The 13989-nt window shown below is 39.0% G+C and overlaps 1 protein-coding gene and 1 long non-coding RNA gene across 7 annotated transcripts in view; both read left to right on the top strand.

The window, feature by feature from the left end:
* Positions 1-13989, top strand: part of TRAPPC9 (trafficking protein particle complex subunit 9) — a 443292-nt gene that overhangs the window by 253788 nt on the left and 175515 nt on the right. The gene's annotated exons all lie outside the window — the stretch shown is intronic.
* Positions 507-4931, top strand: LOC135181302 (uncharacterized). The gene is made up of 3 exons (XR_010304815.1): positions 507-619; positions 1997-2119; positions 3894-4931. It is a non-coding gene; the product is annotated as an uncharacterized LOC135181302 (long non-coding RNA).

Here is a 13989-nt window from a genome sequence, read left to right as displayed (position 1 = left end):
ATCAATACTTTAAGTGTTTTTGACTTGTTTGCCACAACGATGGCGTCTCACAGCCTTCAGCTGTTGGACCTGGAGCTTAGTAAGAGTGTTTCTTCTCAGGGATTGTGGTGAATAGTCCTAGAGGGCATAAAATGGGCTTGAGCAGGTCCTGTCTTATTTACCTGCCTGCCGGTCTGCATTGCAGCCACAGGCGGGAAAACAGCACTAGGAACCCCAGGCAGCCCGGTCCGGTTCAATCCGGTTGCCTGAGGGCGGTTTCAAGAGGCCCGCGCCCCTGTCGCGTGCAAGGCGAACGCGCCTCCGTTTTTGGCGGGCAGCAGCCTGTGAGTTCTGCCATTTTGGGTCTATTTGGGTGATTCCAGAGGTGATTGGGTGATTGTGTGCACAATGAGGCCATTAGCCTCGGCCATTGTCCTATAAAAGGGGTGAACAGGTGCATAAGGAGCTTGTGCGCTCATTAGTTCCTCGCTCACCTGCCGCCCGCCCGCCGGCCCGGCCCTCGCCTCAGCCGCCTCAGCCAGCAGCTGATTGCACTTTGCAGCCCGCGTGGCATTCGCCGCAGGACTTCTGCGGAATGTTCTCCTGCGCGTCTTTGGGCCACAGACACGTCTGAGGACTGGTGAGTACTCTTAACTCTTTGTTCAAGTTGCTAAAGGAATTTAATTAACCTCACAAGCGGTGAATTAAGCCACCAGACCCTCTATTAAAGACATTTTCGGAAACCTGTCAAAATTCCATTGTATAGAGACATTCTGTAACATAGCTCTGCTAACCGCACCAAAGAACCTGTGTGGAGAGTTGTCATTAAGTTTGGGGGAATTATTTTGTGTATATTAATAAATTATGTAATAACTTTAAAATCGGCCTCATGGCATTTTACCCCAAACTCAGATTTCAGCTAGTCCCCTTCATAACAGTGACAGATGACCACTTAGATTTTCCTTTCAGTTAAAATTACATTGATGTAAAATGCTGTAGATTTGAAATTGAGAGAGGAGACCATTTATTATTATTATTACATGGAAGAATGATCCCCTTTACACAGAAGCCGATCAGAAGCATTTGTTATCACAAACTCTATTTCTGCCTTTAAATATTTGGTTGGGACAGGTGAAGTGACTGTCTAAAATTCTCCAGGAGCAGGAAGATCTATCTATGATACCTGATGTTCAGTGAATTGAATGGGAAACTAAAAGGATTGCCCAGCACTTTGAGTTCCTAAACTGGATGGAACAGTGTAGTAACTACTTACTAAAATAGTCAAAATCTGCTTTGCAGACAGGAGAGAGGACTCCTCTTTTTGGCTGCTGTTGCACAGGTTTTGTTCCCCATTCTTAAATATGTTGTCCTATGGGTGTTACTTCTGTCACTGATGGGCTCTGCCTCGGCCAGTGGTGGGTCTGACTTGGGGCTGGCTGGCATTGACTAACAGACATGGCTCTATCAGCTTCTATCAGCTTCTCACAGGAGCCTCTCTTGGTAGCCTTCACTGTTAGCAAACCCACACCATGCAAACCCAGTACAGGCTTCAGACCTGTCTGCCTTCTGCACTTCAGCTGCCATTTTACTGCCCCATCACATAGGTGCTTTCTGCAGTGCTCAAAATTTTCACAGTAAGCTTTTTGTTATTTAAAAAAAAATTCCACTGGCAAAATTCAGCATTCTGCTAGTCAATCATTTTCCAGATTGAGTACTAATTTTTTCAGCTGCACAAGTCCCCTGTGTGTTTCCCTGCTGTAGAATCCAGTAAGCTGAGCTATATTTTTAGCAAACTTAGAGTTTGGTGTTTTTTTTCCTGCCATATCCGAGCATTTTTCTCTTTTAGAAGCTTTTCAGTGATCTCTATGTAAAGAATTTGGTGTTTTTCTCTTTGGTCTTCTGCACATTGCTTTCAGCATTATTGTGTTGCAACCATGGAAGAGCAAGTACTTGTGTAGGTGTTGAAGTAAACTATGAAGTTCCTTATCTTCTCTGTAGTTTGATTTGATTGGGACAGAGGCTCTTTGCGTTGGCAGATTGTGAGAGGTTCACATGGCGATGACCTGTACAGTCCCTCTTTGTGGATTGAACAGGGATTTAAGAATGAATCACCATCAACCTTGAGGTATTGCTCATAAAGGTAAAATGTCTTTTTTTTGTTTTTTTTTTTTTTTTTTTTAGGAAAATTTATGAAGTTGTGCAATTATTATTTTTGTTTCCCACAGCTATTACTGTGTTATGAATATTAGACAGAAAATCAGCAAGCAAATAACTATCAGTTGTCTGATATTCCCCATATTTAAATGCACGGAAATGCTGTTTCCCTTTGTTGATTTGCTCTATATCCCTAGTCTGACCATCAGAATGAGGTAATGCTGGCATATTTCAGTTTTATGATCTTATTTTTCTAAACTCAAACTTGGATCTATTTGTTGTGTTTAATATCCTTTGCTCTGTTTCCTTAAGTAGTATGGTAGTGTATGCTACCATGTCAGAATAAAATCTCTAGAAAACATACTGTGTTAAAAGTTTATATTAAAATCTGCTTTGATAATATTTCATATCTTAATGGCTATCATGAGAACTGTTTACCAGATGTATGTTTAGGTTGCTTAATTAGTTTTTTTAATTATTTTGGTTTACTAAGAGAAAAACAAATTTTGTTCATCTGGTGAAAGTTCCTACAGAAATGATGGCAGGCAGAGTCCCCTCTCTCCTATGCTGCTCCTTTATGACTGCTGGGTGGTTCTTGTGCTTAAGCTGCTCTCATACATTTTAAAGTAAACAACTTTTAGTATTTCTACATAAATTTAAAAAAAAAAAAAAAAAACTTCTCTGATTCCAGACACAGGTGACTATGAATCTCCTCCTGGTCATTCTGTTTAGAGCTAGAGATATTTGCAGTATTGTCGGTTTACTCATGTTTATTTCTGTCAAGCTTTGATGGGTAACATTGGCAGGGAAAAAAGCTCTGCTTCCCATATAAGCTATCCAATGAATTAGCACTTAGCCTTGCTGCAGAGCTGGTGTCAAAGGTCTTGTTGGTCCTGCCTTTGCTCTTGCTGTTACAATTCTTAGTGGCAGTACAGATTCATTGACTAGAACTTGTTATGGTACTTTCTCAAGTAGATTAAGTGAAAGGTCTGTTCTTTGCAGCAAGCTAAGATGGGCTATTATATGGCAGATTCTTAACTATGTATAGTTAAAGTCAAGGAATCTCATGTATGAGTATCTTTTCTTTTATTGTCTGCTTTGGTGCTATGAAGATTTAAGTGGACCTCCTGAAGCATCTGCTTATTAGGAGTTTGAATTCATGTTTTCTTGGAAGTAGCTAAAGGCAAAAATAACAAAAGCTGAATGCATGAAATATGGTTTATGCAAAAAACTGTTTTGTGTGACTGCTTATTAGAAAAATATCTGCATTACTTTTGAAGACTGGTACATCAAAAAATGTACAGAGAGAAACAGCACAGAGAAATTCCAGCGTAGAAATATATATTTTGAAATTTATTAAGTTAATATATCATCGTAGACAAAGCTAGAGAGTTTTCTGTCATGTGAACTGGCGTGGAGTATTTAATGGGCAGGCAGTGAGATTGTCCAGGATGTCTGGTGTGAACCACATTTCTATCAAATCACGACTGTTATTTGTGTGTGCAATAAGGATGCATTGCTGTTAGCTTCTTTCTTGTACATCTTACTTTAACTCTTAATTTTGGTTTGCTGATGCCATTGGCTACTCCTCCCAGTGTAGTAGGTTAGGCCTTAACAGATTGAATGATCTTGGCAGGCTTTTTGGACTGATGAGCTGCAAAGAAGTTTCTGCAGAACATTTTTGCATCAGAGTGGATTTTATTATTCAGCTGTTTCTTCCTCTTGTATTGGTGCTATTTCAATCCTTTCTTTTTTGGCAGTTGTGATCTCTCATCTCTGGAGAGCTTTTGAAAGAAGAGTCCATGCTGGATTTGAGAGGAGAAATATTCAGTAACAATTCTCAGCTTCACTGAGAAAAATTTAAATGGGTACACAAAATCATGAAAATTCTAAAGACTAAAAGACTGAATTTGTAGACTTGCATTAAAACCAACATGTGTCTTATTAGAGAGGTACAGAGACGAATTAGAGATGACACCTTCCTGTCATGGTAACAGTTGTCACTTTGTAATGAGCTATTGAAAGATTTACAGCTTTTAGCGCTATTCATCCCTCTGTAGACTAAGACTTGTGAACTACTTGTGCTGCAGGTCAGGCAGATGCGTTGCTCTAGATGTGATTCCTGATGCGGATGGCAGTTGGCACTGTTCTTCCCAGTCCTGTTAGCAGTTATTTTCCAGCAGTTTCACTTTTTGGTTTACCCAGTATTACGTGGGTGCAGAATTTAGTCTAGAATGACTTTCAAATGCTTTCTTATCATTGTGTAGAGCCAGGGTTAACAAACCTCACTTCAGATGTGCGCTGCAACTAGTGTTGTACTGACAAGAGCAGCAATGAGGCAAGAGCTAATGGCTCATACTGGATGCATATATCATCACAAATTGAAATTCACACTTCTGGAGGAAAATTCCACACTTCTGGGTACTGCAGAATTGTTCCTTCAGTGAACAGTATTCCACTTGTCTAGAAAGTAGCTTTCTAAACCCTCTTGGCTTGCTCCAGACTGTGTGCAACATGAAAGATGAAGAGTAAGATGAGAATGGCAGGGATGCTACTGTAGTTTCTGTACTGGCCATCAAATCACAAAACGTGAGTAACTGCAAGTATTTCCAAATCAATTTATGCGTTTGTTTCCAAAGGAGGTCTGTGATGCTTTCTCAATGCAAGGTGTTGGGCTCTTGAAATGAGAGCTGCTGAGTAATCAAAGGGGAGATGATGCAAGACGGCCTTCTCTAAAAACTAGGTAAAAACACTGCTGTCATGAAATAGTTTTGGCTGCATTGCTGTAACGTACAGATAAGTGTATAAAAAATAAGTTGGAATAATTAAAGCCAACTTTTTGAAAGCAGTATCTGAGCTCATAAATAAATAAACTGTTTTCAGTGAAGCCAAATCTCAGTGGCTTGCATTGACTCCGTAGTAGCTGTGGCTAAATGCAGCTGCAAGTAGCAGAGCTCCATGCCATTAGAGATGACTTGGACTCTAATCCATTAAATTCCAAACCTCGGAGAAGATTCAGCACTTCATAATGTATTTAAAGGACTAGATGAAATTAATTTGCACTTGCCTTATTCCTAATAATCCAGAAATTAGTAACTACAACATATCCAAAGAACCTCAGGAGTAAGCATCTTGAGGAACAGAGCTTTATAGCATGGGAAGTACTTTTTTAATTTCTGGCTTATAGTGTATTCGGTAGGGGTTTTCTCAGGACTTTCTGAGACGTCACATCCAGACTTCAGGTAAGTGAAGATAGATTTTTGAATTAGGAGAATTATGCAAAGAGTGGAGGGAGGGATTTTTCATTAATTTTATCAGGATGAATATGCATTTAGACATAGATATTAGAGCCAGTGCTTGCAGAAACCTGCTAAATTTGCCAAGAAGCATTACCAATTAACGTAGTTAATTAACAAGAAGCTATGTTAAAATTAGTTTGGGGTTGGAGGATGGGAGAGAGAATGAATTGTAATTAGAAAAAGAAATCACAGCTGCTATTTAGAGAACTGATAGGGAAGCTTGCAGGTCTCAATGTTGGAAGAAGCACTGCATTGCGGCTATGCCTTGTTCGTTCATTCCATTCTCAGTTTTTCTAGGAAGGAGCTACTTTGGTGTTAGGTATCATGATTTCCAGGCAATATTGATTACCCTAATCAAATTTAACTTTCTGCAGGCTCACATAGTAATAATAATAAAGAAAAGGTCTAATTTTTGGGAACTTCTCAGAAAGGTAAGACTGTTGAAAAAATTATGCTGATTTTCTCCAGCTAAGGATTTGGGTCCTGCTGAGTAGAATTTTCTCAAAGAAAAAAATGCCATCTTTTCCAGCTTGTATTGTCTCTCACACACCAGTTTATTTTCCCAATGTGTTTGAGGGGTCCCCAGGTTGCCTAAGAAACTACAGGGACCAAGATCCCTCCCAGAGGATGGATCTGGGCATCCCAGAATGTTGTAATACTGTTATTCTATTCTGTTTTCTGGTACCAAAGGCTTAAAAGCCAGTTCTTGGTTGATGTCACTCCTTCCCTTCTCCTCTCCCTCCCTGCACATCTCTCTCCAGGAAGAGCATGTGTTATGTCATTGTTTGTGGGGGAGATGATTGCTAGGTGGCAGGGAATTTTGGGCTGTGCAATATGGCCTAGTGAGGCCTTGTAGGCCTTAGGTGGAGATGGAGGGGAGCAGTTCTGGCCTACCCTTAGGCTTCTGAGGGTGGGATGGGTGGAGGATTCTATATGATTGTAGTCTGATAGACTTGGCTTAAGTCATGGATGTATTAATTTCCCACAGTTGCCTTTTGCATATATGCACTAGTAAATAGACTCTCTCTCTAAACTTCCAATCAGTGTGCAGTATCTTTGTTGCTACTCTCCTAAAGAGGTAAGAATCACCTCTATAATCCAGTCATAGGTAGCTCATGGCCCTCAAACAATGACACAGTGAAAAATAAATTACATTTATTTAGTAGATTCTTGAGTAGGCTTGATTTTAACCCAGGGAATCTTCAGGTCCTTCTCAAAAATATTTCTTTATTTTAAAAGTAAGATCTGGCATATGGATTAGAATGTGTGAAGCAGTCTTAAGTCTTAAGTTTAGCATGGCATGATGGGGCACGTTATTAGTAGGCTTTGATGGGATATCAACTCCCATCGTGGTATAGAAGAAACAGTTTTTGCTGTCAAAATTTGTACTTTCTTGTCTGGTGTCCTTAAGCATTTCCACATAAGAAACTAAACTGATATGGAAAAGCACCTTCTTACCAATGTACTCTGAACAAAAAGGAAAGAATTTTCTGCTATGCCTTACAAGCAGAACTGCAATATGATGTGTTCAGTTTCAAGAGAAAGCAAATTCCACCCTTGCTGTTGAGGCAGAAATTTGATTAATAGAAGATCTAGACAACCAATACCCTGTTTTCTCCAGCCAATGCTTTTTTGATCATCTTGAGGTGAGATAGTCTGGGTTACATGGTAAGAGCTTTCAGGCCCCGTTCTTGTGTGCCATTCACCATAAACAGTTCGGGCAAATCCAAATCTTGTGCTCCTTTTACATTACTCTGTGGGTGTGTACTCTGATCCCTGTTGGCCTCACTGTACCTATTCAACCAGCTTTGAAGTTCTCTGAGTATGTTTGATCTGATTCTCACTGGCATCACTGCAAGTATTTAAAGTGTGTTGAGTATGTGAGTACACCTAAGCTGTAATACAACTCAAAAAACATTGATTACTCATTGCCTAGTTTTCAGTTCAGACAGACAAAAGCAATATCTGTACTAGTTCCCTATATAAAAGCTTTTCTGGAGGTCTTTTTAACACCAGCAGTTCACTAGCTAGAGCAGGTGTTTGTGCCAGGAGAGATTGAGTGTGGAGTGGGTTAGCCATGCATCTTGTGTATTTTAGAGATATGCTGGCAAAAGTAATGCAGTCTAGTGTAGGTCGGACATTTTGATATTATTTAAGTGGATGAGGCCCAGATACCAAAGGAATGAGACCAGTTGGCTTATAAATAACATCAGTGACGAACTCTGTTATAGATCTGCAGAGACAGTATTTATGAAGAGCTGTGATTGCTGTGTTTATATCTTAAGTACGTGGATGAAAAGTTGTCTAATGTCTCTGGTGCTTGTGAAGAGCATACATAGGGAGTGAAACTAGCTTGGTGTCTTCTGAACACCTGAAATCATTACTTATTGCTCTGGATGCTTTCAGGAAATGTTAAAAAGGTAATATTTTTACTCCTCCTTGAAAAGATTTGCTTTTTTACTTTACCGTAGGATTTATTTGATTTTTTTAATGCAGTTGATGTATTCTGAAAAGGACTGTATGTACAACATTTCTATTTAAGGGTTTAGTTCTATTTAAGGATTATTAGAAATTACATTAATAGCAAATCTAAGAGCTTCTGTTTCCCATTCTCAATTAGAAATCATGATCTGTTGTTTTTGCCGACATAATTACCTCTATGTGAGCCAGTTCTAACAGGGCAGAATTAAAAGTTCACATTATAAATGAGCAGCAGGAACAGATGGACTGAGAAAATAGTCAGGTTTCATGCAAATATCAATAAAAGTGATTAGTAAAGCAATAAAAGCATTTCCCATCATATTAATAAAGACTGTCTAACTGGGAAAGTCTTGAGGACAGTTAAAGGTGCAGAGTGCCATGTTCAGCTTCTATTTGTTACAGTGTCAAGGTTTGGTTTATGAGAAGATGACACTGCCATGAGTGGTGTCAGACTGCCAGGCCCAGCATTAATGTTCATCATCTTCACAGTTTTATTTCACTTGTAGACTGAAAGGATTACATTTCATCCAGTGAAACAGAGACTGATCTGAGGAGCTTAAATATAAGACACTACTGTGACTGTGTAAAATGGGATTAGGACCCCTTTTGCTTGGTTTTCAGTTTTCTAGTTTATGAACCTCCACTTGCAAATTCCTTGGGCCACAAGCCTTCCCACTCTCCCTCCCCTTACTGTTTCTGCAGTTATCAGTCTCCTGCAGTACTACGAGCTTGTTGCTTTGTGGTGACACTGGTACACTCCTGCATTTCTCCTTGCCATATGGTCATATGCCCTTTGGTAGATCTGTTTGTCTTGCATTTTCTCTCACTCTCTGACTGCCAGAGATAGAGAGGAGAGCAGCAGAAGATAGGAAACAGCTGGAATGCATCTATATATATTTATCTGTATAGATATATCTCAGTTGTATAACACATGCCTACATATTCCTACCCAGGATTTTCTAGAGAGAAATGTCATTGTACTTTGTGTAGCATTTGTTTGTTGTCTCACACGTGCTCTGGACTCATCAGAATGTTAACGCACACATTTGCATGTTATTTGTGTATGCTTAACAAATGCTTTGCAGTTGCTGCCCCTGTTGTTGATGGGCACATGCACTCTAAGTTAAATTTCTGGACAGCCAAGTGGAGTCAGTACCTCAGTCTTGCCTGTCAGCTATCTGGAAAAATGTCAGTAATCCTCAGAATTCTTCTGAATGTCATTTCCTGGCAGAGATATCTGGGGAAACCTAGTCAGCCCTTACATAAATGAGAAGGTTAAGATTGCTTCCTCCTTTTTCTCACATGCTCAGAGCTGCTGAGAGTCACAACAATGCAGACATGTATTTTTTGTCCTGGTTATTACTAAATCCATGTGTAAAAAGCTGTATTTACTCTGAATACAGAAATGGTTTCCCAGTCTGATAAAGCATACTGCATGGAAAAAATCCACTGATTTTTTTCTTATTTATTAATGAATGAACACTCAAGACAAAATAATTCTTCCCTTAAAATCCAGTTAGCTGACCTCTTTCAGTTGTAAATATAGGAAATGCTCATTGCTCCAAGTCAGATCTTAGGTGGAGTGAAGGGCTATAGTAAGATCTTTCATGACAATAGGCTTCTCCATTGTATGGTTTTTGGATTTACCTTTCTGGAAAAAAAATCTGTCATAACTGTGCCCAGCTTGTGTGTGTGTATTTGACTCTTAATGTTACATCTTGTGGTGAATTCAGATAGATCTTTGAGTAATATTACCATGGATTATCTGCATGTAATAGACCTCTTGTTGTTGTGGAATCTTTGGAATACTGTACCTATAATTAGTTTTTCTTCTACTTCATAACATTTTTCTCCTCAGTATTAACAATGAGTATAAAGCCTTGGCTGTAATCTTGCTTTTCTTAGTTTTGGTGTAATCATTAAGACTTCTAGTCAGAACTCACTCTTCTTTTTTGGTAGTGTGCTCTGAGAGGACAGGAGAGCTTTCTCAGCTAGAACCAAAGCTTCATGCATTTCATTTAGCTTTTAATCGATTTTGTTGCTGCTTACTGTTGGTACTGTATTGAAGTTGTATTTTTATTGTTGTAAGCTCCTATGTGCTGTGGTGGTTGGCAATTTAGAAACGTGTTAAATAATATTGATTTTTTTCCCACTTGGCAAGCATTTTATTTTACTCCATCTCTAATACTATTTTAAGTATAATTTACTGTTTTTATGTTCTTCCTTATTTACAACTTGGCATCTTGTAGTGCAAGAGGCCATCACAGTGCATGAAGAGAAGTCCTGAAAGAAGGGATGCTCACAAGAATATACTTTTTAGTTCTGGTGCTATCTGCTTTTAGATAACAAGATGAGTCTATGTATTATATTCTTCCCTGGGGAAGTGGTGGATTTCCCAACACTAAACACTTTCAAGATTCAGGTGGGCCATCTTATCTAGACCATGCTTTTGCCAAGATGATTCTTGAGGTTCCTTCCAACCTGATATTCTGTGATGTCATAAAATGTTAGATTTGCCTATTTGTCTCATGAAAAATATTTTGATTTTCACTGCAGTTTAAGTAACCTATTAGGTAGTCACTGTAAGTATTTTAACAAATCAGCTTCCAGAAAACATCCTTCTTGGACCTCCAAGTGCTAACCAGCAAGATGATACATGGAGACCTGTCCATTTTGTGATGTCTTTCACAATAAATACAGGCATTGAGGCATTTCTCACTTCATGATAAAATGTGGATTCTTCTATTTCTGAATTGTCCTTGTATGGCATAACAAGGTAGCGTGGAAAGTAAAGCTGTCCCTCACTAGGGGGAAATAAAGGTTTTGTTTGCAATGCGGGTCCCACATAATGCTGCAGAAGTTACTGCTGCATCTTGGAATCTTCCTCAACTTTCTTGTGATTTTATCTTGAGTTGGAAACCTATGCTAAGCAGTACGACACATCATGGAGAATAAGGTACCCAACCCAGCTGTGGTTTCTAACAGTGAGTTTCATTGCAGCTGTTAAGGGGGTGCAGTGGCTTTTTCAGCTAAGGTAATCTGTTTCTGTTGAGACTTCCCTTGAAATAGTAGCAGGAGGTTCTTAAATCAAAAGAGGTTAACATGGTAGTTGTTGTCACTGATTCTTTGTTCTCTGTTGCTCTGTACAGATTGGCAAAGCTTTGGTTATTTCTAACAGTGAAATGTTTCTTCTCACAACTGTTGAAGTGTTTACTTTTGGAGGAGTGCTTTAGACCTCAGGTTAGGATGTTAGGACTTTTTCTCTGAAGCTTTGTTGTGTATGTGTGTGAGGAGATGAGGGTAACTTTTTCCTGAAAAGATTTCGGTATTTTAAAATGCTGAACAAAAAAATTCATGAGGATTTCCATAACTATAAAAAAATACTAACAAACTCCATTAGAGTTTGTATTTAGCTGTATGGAAATGGGTGAAAGGAGAAGCAATTCTTCTACTGTTAATGAACTTCCTGTCTGTGTAGAAAAGTAAGAAAGGATAGAAAAGGAGATTTTGGAGAATGCTTGGAAACTTCTCCAGAGGGGCATGAACACTCGCATTTTTGACTTGATTTTCCTCTGTAGAGACTGATTAAACCTGACCTTGAATCCGTTTTTCCAAAATCTGAAGTAGTTCCAAGGGAATGGTGCAATTTGAATCTTTCATGCAGAGAAAAATATAACAGCCTTTATTTATGAAGTTAAGAATTTATAAAGTTAAGACATTATTGTTGTTACAATTGAAATCTCAACAGTTCATTAAATGAGTATTAGTCTCAGTACTTGTAACAATTTGAATTCTAGCACACATATTCTCCATTTGCCTGTAGACCTAACCTTTCTTTGCTATTGTGTTCATCCTTCCCTTGCCCTTGTGGGCAGGTTGATGGTACCTGCATTGCTAAAGAAGCCAGGACTTGCAGCAAGTTATTAGCGTCCTTCAGGCCACTTGCTGCTGGTTTAGTGCTCTCTGTTTTTAATCTTTGCTCTTTTTTAATTAGTGTGCAGCTGCATGGCACAACTGTATTTGCTATATGTGGTGTATCTTACATGTATAAGCTACATGTGCTGGATATGTTTTTTAAATCTCTTTTTTACTCCTAAAACTTCTTTTCCTATTCTTAGGTCTGTATTTATTTGAATTATCATTGATGAATTGTTTGTGGCTCAGGGTCTCCAGTGTCAAACTATGGCCTTTTTTCTCCCATGCCTACTGTCCTTCATACTGTGTCCCACATCCCAGCTTTCAAAGACCTCTTCTGTTTTATCAAGCTTGTATTCTTCTGTGCTATGTCATTGTCATAAAAATTACTGCATGAATGCTTGTATTCATAAATACTTAATTTTACTCCAAATAATTACTTGTTAGTGCTATTACAAAAAATCATGGTTATATAATGCAAAGATAAGTAAAACAAATGAGGCCTAGTCACTTACTCATTAAGAAACTTTCTGATAAACTAAAGAAGCTAAGAGAAGCTTCATGGAGCCTGAGACAGGTTGAGACTGACTTTTCTGGGCTGCAGCGCTACGTTGAACAGCGATGGTTGATAAGAGCATGAAGAGTGAGAAAGATTTCATATGAAATTTCAGGCTACGTCTAGAAAAGGGTTTTCCCAGGCTGTTTTGGCTGGGGATTAACTTTGATGATTTTGGGTATCAGTGGCAGCAGCAGTTCTCACCTTTGTTCAACACCACTTTGAGACGTTTTGCTATGTGTCTTTGTACTCCCTGCTTTCAAATCCTGTTCTAGGACCAGGACATATGGAAAAGTGAAGCTAGAAAAAATGAATGCCTCCACCTCTGAGTGGCCTTATCCATGGTGGACTGTAGTATGGGCAGTAGACTGAGCAATGCTAAGGGCACTGAAAAACCCAACCATGACTCCACCCCATCCTTTGCCAGGCTAGTTTATGTCTCTTAGGGAGAGTCCAGGGGATGTGTAGCAGCAGCCATGCTGTGAACTGTGACACTTGAGGGCTTTCCTAAACCAACGCCTTGTGTCACAGTGCGTTATCTGTCTTTCCTGTCGTGGAAGCAGATAATCATTGCCCTGTCACACTTAGAGCAGCCATGCTCTGAGGCATACACTGTTGGAAAGCCTTGAACCAGTGTTTCCTGAATCTACTCACAGCTTTAATCCATTCCAGTTGCAGGTGTTAACATTTGTTGTTTGTTTTTTTCCTTTTCCTTTGAAGCACATACAGTTTTCCTGCATTTCTGTACATAGACGCACTTGCAAATCTCCAGACTGTGCTTCAGGTTTGCGAATGAAGGGAGCTTTTGTGCTTTCTTCCTCTAATATAGCCAGTGGTATCCTGAACATTAAATATGAGCCATTTCCAAATGATTTATAGCTATGCCTACCACATAAAATTTTCACCAACCTTGTCTTTTAAAATTTGCATTACTTCATAACGTAAAAATAGTCTGTGGTGGTGTTTTGTTTGTTTGTTTGTTTGGGTTAGCATTAGTTGATGTGTTTAAACTTAATCATTTAAAATCAAGTATTTCTTTTAGATAGACAGTATATCTTCTTGAGCTCTAGTAGTATGTGTAGTGAACTATGAAGGCACCGCTTGGAAAAGTTTGTAGCATCATGTATGTGTAACTTACCTTCTAGATACACTGACGCCCAAACCTACATCTCACTCCCTTTTACTAATGTAAATGGAGCCTTTTTCTTAGCTCTGTTACACATCTTATTTATAGTTTTAATGAAGGCATGTTGAGGGAGCTAAACTTTGGGAATGATGTTCATGAAGAGTGTTACTTCTGATACAGTTTGATAGTGATGCAGTTGCATGCACAACAGTTTAGAGCTGTACCTAAGACACAAATCCTCATGAATTTGTCATTTCAGCTGAATACAATGCAGGGTGCAGAACAGAGTCAGGAAGCAAGGGGAGATGGCACAGTTGGTAGCAATGTTATGATATTACTATCAGTGTACTGTGGCACTGCAAGGCGTGATTTTAGCATCCATTTCAATTTCACTGCCTGTGTTTCTAAAGCAGACCTGCATCTTGAAAGTTTCACTAACTCCCAATGTCTGGACAAGTCTTTATTTATAGATTCTATTT

Source organism: Pogoniulus pusillus, chromosome 14 (genome assembly GCF_015220805.1).
Source record: "Pogoniulus pusillus isolate bPogPus1 chromosome 14, bPogPus1.pri, whole genome shotgun sequence".
Lineage (NCBI taxonomy): Eukaryota > Metazoa > Chordata > Aves > Piciformes > Lybiidae > Pogoniulus > Pogoniulus pusillus.
Note: the sequence above shows the minus strand (reverse complement) of the source record. Positions and strands in the feature narration are given on the sequence as shown.